Source organism: Trichoplusia ni, chromosome 13 (assembly GCF_003590095.1).
Source record: "Trichoplusia ni isolate ovarian cell line Hi5 chromosome 13, tn1, whole genome shotgun sequence".
Taxonomy (NCBI): domain Eukaryota; kingdom Metazoa; phylum Arthropoda; class Insecta; order Lepidoptera; family Noctuidae; genus Trichoplusia; species Trichoplusia ni.
The window spans coordinates 8,927,843-8,937,003 of NC_039490.1; the positions used below are offsets into that span (position 1 = coordinate 8,927,843).

Genomic DNA, 9,161 nt, shown 5'->3' on the forward strand with positions numbered 1-9,161 from the left:
TTTTTCTGTCGCGGGGATTTTTACAGACATACAAATCACGTGCACAATAAAAGTCAGCCTTTAGAACAAGCATTCGTGCATCACACAAATGCTTGTCCTACGCGGATATAAAACCGCGACACTAAAAGCGCAGTTCTATGGCATGGTAACTTAAACCACTCTGCTATTAGTGCAAAACTTAACATTCGTTTATAGTTTATATAAAATGATCAGTGAATAATGTTTACAAAGTATGTAGGGCTACTTCGCTTAGCTTTGCTAAGTTATTTTAATTACGTAGATCACCGCTAGAGGCGCTTATATCAACAGATACTTGCCTATTCCTAGACCTAGACAATAAGTGAATGATGTGGTCGCCTGTAATTGGAGGCGCACACTAATATTGTACGCAAAAATGTTAATGCATTAGCCTCTGTTGGCGATCCGATCCAATAAATAAATAAACTAGTGTAACCTAAAATGATAAAGAGCTCCACAAATAAAAACCAGCAATTTTAGTATAAAAAATATCATTTTTTATTTCATACAAAATTGTGTACTAATTCGCACGTCAATTCTTTTCGAACGGATAGTATGGATTGTCCAACCATTTCTCCTGTTTGATGGTCCTGTAGTTTCTTATCAAAAGTCTGGAGTTTTCTCAGCTCTTCAAGCTCCAAGGCAAAGTCGAAAATGTCTATATTTTGCTCAATACGGATTTTGTCAAAGATTTTGGGATTGGAATCACTCCTAGCTCCACCTAGGAACAGAATAAGGTATTAGGCATGGTTTTAGTTTTGCTATTCAAACACAGATGGCGTTGTTAATATATGGTCTACAAGTTTAGTTTATTTGGAACATTTCGGACTTACAACGTTTTAATTCTTCGTTCTATGGTTTTATGACTTTAGAACAAGCCACAAACGGGACTAAGGCTCGTTTATCAAATGAATCTAAACAAAAAATAAGTTATTTTGACACAAAAAAAAATGACTTTAGCAGTTTATTAGATATGACTTTATTATCCCCAGTATACTTAAATTGTCCTGCCGTACCCGTGCAGTAAACTCAAATTCTATTCTTACCCGTATTTTACTAATAAAGAAGACTTTGGCTTAATTAACTTCCTAGTCCGAAAGTTGTTGTTTATGTTTAAAATATCACCTATTTTGTTTAGGTGTGGAATCATCATGGACAGCCACTCCCTCGGGGGAGGAAATGTGTAGTGTCATACTCTTACTGACTAAACCTGAACCGCCGTGCTACGTCCCCGTATTTAGTACGTACGCGGCAATGCATAGCAGTTCAACACGCACCTCTAAAATATCACTGACCATCATCATAACGTACCAAATATCTCAAAGCAATTTGAGGCACAGTCTTCCTGTACTTAGCAGCGATCTCCACAAGGGCTGGGTCGTCAATCCTCGGTGGAGGAGCGTCGGGCTTCGCCTTGTTGTAGAACAGGGAGCCAAAGGGCGTGTAGCCCATTATCACAATGTCCTTATCAGCGCAGTACTGCAGGAGGGCTGGTTGCTGAAGGTTCAGGTTGATCTGGGAAGTGTTAGGTTTTGTAAAATAACTTCGGAGACCTTACTTTGGAGAATTTGTGCCCTGACTACCTAAGCTTAATGCTTAGAAGTACCTATTAGAGGTTCTTAATTTGATGGTCGATCTCATAGTAGGTACATATATGATACAGAAAGCCTTTTTAATGAGTTGTTGTAGATTGGCTTTAGGTCATTATTGCATTGCACATGGAGCGACTATCTAATAGACGTTCACAATTCATTTTCAGTGTTTAACACAAAGATTCTCACGTAAAACTACTTTGAAAACTAAGAAATTAAACACAAACATTAGGTAGAAAAAAATTGAAAGCTTATCAAGGAACGATCTTGACTTCTTTAAGATTCTGGGCTTGCCCAGGTGGACAGCGGATTTTGGGATACAGTAGCCTCAATATTAAGAGCAGAACTTTTTAATTTCTGGTCAAACTCACTCAGATACCGAGGTCTCTGACCTAGAAATCAAACTTATCCATCAGACGTCTGACACGTCGTATAACATACCTCAACTTGCAACACAGCGGGAGTCTCCAACCCATTCTCAATGAGTCTGTCGATCTGTTGCTGGTTGAAGTTGGAGACTCCGATGGACCTGGCCAGCCGAGGCTCTTCGCTCGATCATACCGCGCCAGGTCTCCAGGTAGTCTGTCGTGTCGTATGTGCGTTACCCTGGAAATATGGTTTTGAGGTTAAATTGTTTTGTCTTTTTCGCGAAGGAATGGAATTTCTTTGTATCATTTTTTTTCTAGTTATACTGTAAATTAGGTTATATTGTGTCGCAATAAAACAGAAGTATAAAGTAAAATGAATGTTTACACTACATATGTATAAAAAAAGGTTTTTATAGGCAATCCTCTTAAAAACTAATTGCATTCGAAAACAAAAAAAGAAATGGTTATTTTTGCTAACCACAGTTTATAAAGAGCTAAATTAAGCTTTTCCACTCTCTATGAGAAAGTATAGGAGTGTGTAGGTACTCTATGTACCTACGTATGTAATATTGTAGTACTCACAAACTGCCCGACAGGCCAGTGTATAAGATACAGGTCGACGTACTCTAACCCGAGGCTGGCGAGCGAGCGCCGCAGCGCCGGCACCACCGTCTCCTTAGCGTGAGCGTCGTTCCATAGCTGATAAACAAAAACCATTTCATTATTACCCTGTTCCATTCAAGATTAACGTTTTTAACAAGACCTTTAGTAATATCTGGATCCCCTGAAAAAAGTTTCAATTGAAAGAAAAGAAGATATATTAAATAATAGATTTAAAAAAAAGATTTAATACATCTGAAATCCCACAATTTTAAATGTCACTCCATTCAAATTTTATCAAAATCGGTCCAGGCATTTTTATAGTAGTAAATTGCATTGTAATCGGATTAGAAGCTACCCTGCTAGTGTGAATTTAACAAACAAACAAAACGTGGCAAAAATATATCGTTGAATAATATAATTCAACACACCGCATATAGTCTAAAACCAAGCAAAGCTTGTATTAAGAGTACAGCCAACTAGGATGGATTAAACTCAGATGAATATCAAATGATCATGATACAATTGGTCTGGGGTGGGAATCGAACTACTAGAACAAAAATAGTTAATAGTTTTTACCATAATTACTTACAAAGTTGTACCAATGATTTAAATGAGTAATGTATTTCGAAGGATTAAATGTCTCTACTGATGACTTGGCAAGCTCTGCAAACCTCTGGTTGGACCTTATCTTTCGTAGCACAGACCCTTATCTTTCGTTACATGTTTTAACATTCGTGGCAATCGAATTAAAAAGCAATCGTAAGACAAATTTTTACATTTCGTAGCACGTCTTATTTTTCCTAGCACAAAAATATATTTCATAGCAAGCCTTATCTTTCGTAGCTGGCCTTATCCATCGAAGGAGAAAAAAAACAAAGAATCAATTCGAGTCAAAGACATTATATACTCTATTAGCGTTGATACATAGATAATAATATTAAATCCAGCTTACGACAATTTCATGACTGGCTACGAAAGTTGAGTCCAGTTTACTACTAATTTTAAGGTTGATTTTAGGTTGTTTAAGTGTTACTTACAAGGAAATAAGGATGGACGTTTACTAGACTACTGTGGTACGTATGAAATCAAACAATTTACTGTAACCCTGATGATGATTATAACAGCTACTTGGTAACTCACTTTTTGACGATACGTGGGCGAAGCGCAACACGGTTGGGCCTAGTTAATAAAAAATCAATTCGAAAACCTAAATTAAATTAATATACTATATAATTCTGATAAGGCAGGGAAAGATCACTTAACTCATCATCATCGTAGCCTTTTTCCAACTATGTTGGGGTCGGCTTCCAGTCTAACCGGATTCAGCTAAGTACCAGTGTTTTACTAGGAGCGACTAGAACATGTCGATCTATCCGGGAAGAGGTCTTGCAGTGGGATATGAGGAGGATGCTACTCACTATTATCTCCGAAACCATTAAAACCTCACTTCGTGGTTATAAACAGATCTTCCTCTTGATTCCCTCTGCTATCTTCCTGTTGACAGCTCTGCCGACCTGGTCCTCTATCCGGTACGCGTATGCTGTGTCGATGTGTCGGTAGCCGGCGTCGATGGCCCACGACACGGCGTGCTCCACTTCGTTCTGTCCCGGCTCCACGCGGCCATGTTGGAAGAAATGAGGGTTATTTTGGAGGGAATTTTTGAAGTTGATGGCTCCATCAGAACAATGATATGGTCATGTCAAGGTTGGAGACAAACATTGTTTTTAATTTGAGAGTACCTAGGGTTAAGAAAAGAAGGAAAGTAGCTATATTCTAAAAATACGGCAATTCTTCAAATCCTAAGATGGTAGAGCGAAACATCGTTAAAGCAACTTGTGAGAAAATGGACGCAAAGGACAATCGATTATTTTACAAAAAAAGAAACAGTTTTTTTTTAATTTAATACATTCATAAACCACTTTCAAATATTCAGAAAACATTTCTCTATCATACTGTGTTTATATCTGTATTATATATTTATTTATACCTGGGTATTATTTCCTAGCCATGTCCCCAGAGCTAGCGCGGGGATCTGCCGACCATCGTTCATTTCTTTCATCGGTGGCTTCACTATACGCATTGATGATGTCAGCTGAAAACAAAAAATAAACAACAATATTTATAGATCCTTCATAAAATAACAATAATCTTAAGCCTGATAAAGTTGAATTAAAACAGAATTGAGATAGAGATGTACAAAAAGGAATTTATTTAATTAAAATTTATTTAAATTAACTTCTAATTTAAATAAATCAGTCGTTTATTTAATTTTTACATGATTTTATAAAAAGGACACGACAATAGAGTCTAGGTCACAGTAAGTTCCTTGTACTGCATCTTAACAAGCTAACCGGTTTTCTTGAATCCCAACAAAATATTATTATTTACGAACAACAACATGTAAATTCAAACAAAAAAAAAGATTTGATCAAACGAACATACATTTAAAGACAAAAATCTTTATTTTAAAAAACAAATAAAGCATCTTTTATGATAAAAAAAAATGGTAACTCTTCGAAAAAGGGTCGCTCAAGTTTACTAAAGAAATACAGGATCAAATTATCAGCATTCTAAACGCATATTTGACTAGGTACATATTACATTGAATATACGAAAACATGTATACGCTACTAAAATCACCTATAAAAGACAGTTCATGGCCACTACAACTTCAATACAAACTTGAAATAGGCTCACGACAACAAAACCAGCTTAAACACACGCACACATACACAGAATATCAAAAACTATACGAATTTAACAAAAAACTCACCGTAGAACACCATAATATACCTAAAATCAAATAAAATCTTTCCATATTTGAATATTTTTAGATAACTGCGATTATTAATACACGTTTATCGAAAAGCTTTGACCCAGACGCGCTGCGCGTGCGCCGCCGAGCGATACACTGCGCTAAGAGAGGGGATATATCCCCCGTAATCAGCTGTTTATAATTCCAGTCTATACTAGATTTTATAGCTTATGTAAATATTGTACGTGTGTTAAATAATGTATTTTGTGGCTGTGTTTACAAACTATAAATTACAGATCTGTACTTATAGTTTAGAATACCAGCCTATAATGTAATATGGCTGGGCATTTACCTCTTCTCACACAGAGAAGATTTGAGCATTGATTACAACGCTAGATCACAAAGGAATTTAATCCTTGTGTCGCGGGGGGTTTCACAAACATACAAATCACATGCACAAAAAACACGCAGACTCAGAACAAGCATATATTATGTGGATCACACATTTAATTTTGTCAGTGGGGTCTTAGAAATATTAAGAAACTAAAACTTTGAAAAGTTCTCTGCCTCGTGCATAAAAATCCGAACATAGAATAGCAAGTTCAATTGCCGGGCGTAATCATATCACAGTTTCTGTCAAGTTTGACACCAACCCCCCTAGCACTAGACCAATGACGATTGACGGATACCCGAGTGGTATAGGTCACCACTTCAAAGATGTAGACGATGTGTTGCAGGATTCGATCTCCGCGTAGAAAGAGTGGTCTGGGAACCGAGTCTGGGTGTCTTTGTTCATATAACTTGTATGTTTGTGAATATGTAATAAAATCATCTGTCATTCTTATATTATATTCGAGTGTTTGTAATTGATGACAACAACAATTGTGGAAATGTCTTTTGCTAGAGGGAGAGAGTGAAATGCCGTTTTTAAACTCTAACAGAAGCGTTTTTTGGAGATCGAAGGTGCTTATGAACTTTGTTATTTCGTTTCCTTTTGGCCAGATCGGATGGAGGAGAAGAGGACAACCCCTTTATACCCTTTTAAATTTTAAAATTACTTCTTCTGCTTTGGGTTGGACAACCAGGTCGTACATCAACCATACAACAAGAAAAAAGCTTACCAATTCGCCGACAAAACTTCATAAACGATAATTATAATTATTACATAAATTGGATCAACGTTATTACCAAACATGTTTAGATAATAATAGGTTCCAATAATTATATTTTGAGTAGGGATTGCGAAACAGATGCAATACACAATAGATTTGTTTAATGTTTGTAAACTATTCGACGATACTAACTTTACGTCTTAACTGATGTAATTGTTGTAATTGTCTAATCCACTATGGAGAGTTTATACAATACAATCATTCCTAGGCAGTTTATTAATTACTATGAATTATATATTGTGTTGATGTGTGTCTAACTAAAGCAAGTAGTCTAGTCACTCTTAGTGTCTAAGGTAAGTAAATGTGTTGTTAAAGGACTTATTAATCATTATTAAATGATGTATTGGTTTTCTCACGCGTATTTATCGGGGGTGACCAGTTCGACTTGCGACCTCCGCCGCGTCAGAACATGATTAAGGACTCCGGTTGGGTCCGAAACTAGTCAGGCACCCCCCATAAATACGTGAGTAGTGTCGTGAAAAGATTTGAGGGAGGTTTTTGCCCAACAGAGGGCTACATAAATAATAGTATTTGGATATATTTATAGGGTTTTATATTCAAAGGGTAAAAAGGGAATCTTATTGCAAAGAGTCTGTTGTCTGTGGGGCCGTATAAGTCATCGGTAAGGCTGTACCTCACTGACGTATAGATAGTTGGTATTTGTTTTATTTTAGCAAGACTCGCACTCCCATTTTGTTAAAATCAGCCATTATTTGAATGCCTAAAAGGTTATTCTAAAGTCTTTACAAAATCGCTAGTGGAAACTCAGGTAAAACACTTAGGAGAAGCGGTAGTTAACAGTGAAGGGTGGGCGATAATTTAGATTTTTAGTTCTGCAAACAGTACATAGATACTTCGCTATATCGTAGCTCTACACAGCTATATTCACATCGTCACAAAACGTCCATCTAGCCAAATGATAGGCAAACAATAACTTGATTAAGAACCGCTCAGAAACTGATAAATGCTATACCTAACTATTAAAAACATCAGCCGAGTTCGAATCAATTATTATAAAAAAAACCTATAAAGTGATTGTCGGACTCGCGAATGTCAGGGGTCCATAGGTTAAAGAAAAAATATGTTCAGCATTCAAGTCTTTAAACGGTTGCTTCATCTCCATTTGGAATTTATGGAGGAGAAACAATGTTTGCAATATATCAGCTATCTATCTATCGCGGGTCATAAGACACAGACGGACAGAAGGACAAATTGTAGTTTTAGTAATAGGGTTCTTTAACATTTTAGCACGGATCCCTAAAAACCATCTCTATGTATAAATAAGTTTATTGACTTCAGATGCTTAATTTTATATAAGTATAAGGCGGTTCGATCGAGTTTTAAAAGTATTACGTCTCTTTAGTAATGGCACAAAAAGGTCCAAATTAAATTAAGTATAACCTAGTATAAGATATATAAGATCTATTGATTAACATACTGAAAAAAAGCAATAAAACTAGACTTCTAATATGTTCAGTAAACTCTTAATGATTATTTTTGTATTGTAAGTAAAATGCTCTTTGCAATATAATAATTTTCGTTAAACTATAAAATATTTGAACGCTGGAAACAGCAGAATATTCTAGATTCTTCCGATTGTAACAATATTCTCACAAATATTTACATAGATATTCTATTAAATTCTAGCCAAGAGCTTACGGTTCGGACTCGCGTCACTTTTTTTTTGTTAAGGCGGGGAATCCTCATGGACACCCACTCCCTCGGGGGAGGAAATGGGTAGTGTCAGACTCTTACTGACTAAACCTGAGCCGCCGTGCTACGTCATCCGCGTTGTTGTGTCGGTGTATGGCAATGCGTTGCAATCCTTCATACAGGACTCGAGGCCCTTGAATATCCTTTGAGTACTTCTTGGCACACAGACTTTAGGACTGACAGAAAAGCCAATAGGTCGTTCTGAGAAACGAGAAAAAACCAGATCCAAGTTCGGTAACAAACTGTTTAGAGTAAAGAGGAAAAAGATGCAATTTTTGCCGGTCGAATTTAAAATACTGGTTTAGAATAAGCTTTTGTGTAACTTGTCGAAGATTATGTAGCAAAAAAGAGATTCTCCTTTCATTTCTACAATTTACTAAAGTTAAGAATCAAATTTAGATAGACAAAGACTTGTAAAGTATTTCAGATTGATTTAAAACCAGAAAGCGTGATCCTGAATCGCGACCAGAAGGTCGAAGGGTAAAAGAAAGAACATGGGTGGGTTTTAGTCAGTAAAACTCGGACAATCCTTTCCGCTCAACCCATAAGTAGTCATCTCATCGTCGTCTCATCTTTAAAAAGAAGAGTCTATAAAGTAATATAATATGGTGTGTATGGCGTGACGTAGTAGTACACCATACAAACAGCTTTGAAGGTAACCCTACGCATTTTGAACTGACTTTTAAAAACGAGGAGGTTCTTAATTCGCTTGGATTTTATTTATGGTTGGTACCTCAAAACTACGGATTGAATGAACCGATTTTGTTAACTCTTTATTCTTGCATTTGAAATAGCTGTCATTTGTTCCCATCCCAAGTTTGATTCAGTAGTTTATATTTGAAGTCATTTGTATGTTCTTGTTATAATTACAGTACAGTTTTTATAACATGCTCATAAGCAAATTTACCTCAAACACCTCTAAAAACTAAAGCGCCTTTGG

At 36.3% G+C, this 9,161-nt stretch overlaps 1 pseudogene; it reads right to left on the reverse strand.

Annotated features, from left to right (window-relative positions):
- Positions 1 to 492: 492 nt before the first annotated feature.
- On the reverse strand, positions 493 to 5,571 carry LOC113500237 (annotated as a pseudogene).
- Between the last annotated feature and the right edge of the window lie 3,590 nt (positions 5,572 to 9,161).